This window comes from Aplysia californica, unplaced genomic scaffold (assembly GCF_000002075.1).
Source record: "Aplysia californica isolate F4 #8 unplaced genomic scaffold, AplCal3.0 scaffold00008, whole genome shotgun sequence".
NCBI classification, from domain to species: domain Eukaryota; kingdom Metazoa; phylum Mollusca; class Gastropoda; order Aplysiida; family Aplysiidae; genus Aplysia; species Aplysia californica.
Window position 1 is genome coordinate 880,439 of NW_004797278.1, and position 1,135 is coordinate 881,573.

A 1,135-nucleotide genomic window follows, 5' to 3' on the forward strand; every position below is an offset into this window, starting at 1 on the left:
AGGGGATGGGTGTGTGTGTGTGTGTTTGTGTGTGTATGTCAATGTGTGTGTGAGTGTGTGTGTATGTATATATGTGTATGTGTATGTGTGTGTAAATGTGTGTACGTGTGTGTGTGTGTGTTTGTGTGTGTATGGGTGTGTAAATGTGTGTGTGAGTGTGCGCGTACATGCGTGTGCATTTGGGAGCAAGTGGGGGAGGGGTGGGGGTGGGGGTGATGGAGGGTTAGAGCAGGTGGAGAAAGGGTAGAGGGGATAGTTAATGAGAGGAGCAAATTACGAAGTACTGCACTATGGTTGCCCTTCTCTCTCTCTCTCTCTCTCTCTCTCTCTCTCTCTCTCTCTCTCTCTCTCTCTCTCTCTCTCTCTTTCTCTCTGGCAGAACTGGGTGGTCAACAGATACATGATATCAATATATTTAATTCAAAGACAATGTTATCGAAGCTTGAACATCACAGCACCCGTTGCTATCTACTACATAAGATGCACTCATTACATTGTACCTACTTTATGCATAAAAAAAGACTAGTATGTAGTTGTGGAACTTAACACAACTCAGCATATAAAGTACTGAGTATAGTTTATAAAGTTTTAGTATGGGCTCATTATAGGACCCTATATATCGCAAGAGAAATGAAATACTAAAACAAATACAGTCAGTCTACAAGAAAGCGAACAATCCGAAATATTTCTAAAGGTTTTATGCTTATTACAACACTGTAAGGTTATTTAAGAGGCGGAACCTCCGAATTCAATACCCATCTCCGACTGGCCGAGCCAAGTAAGGAAATTCGTGTAAAGTGCCTTTCTCAGAGACACAGTGTCTGGCCTCTGTGCCTTGAACCACAGAGCAGCCCCATATCTCAAGATTGTATTCTGACATCTCATGGTATCCTAATCACTAGACTATCAACTTCATAAAAGGGACCAAACAAGGAAATTAACAATGACGTAAATGTTACGTGTAAATGACGTGAAACTAAAGACTTCAGAAGAAAACATTTTTTTCGCTAAATGGGTTGAAATATTCATATTGATTGACTTTTGTGTGCTGCTGACTTAATTATAAAGGGTTTAGTGTTACGACACTGTGGAATCAGGCGCTCGTCTGCTGGGTTTTTTTTTTTTTGGGGGGGGG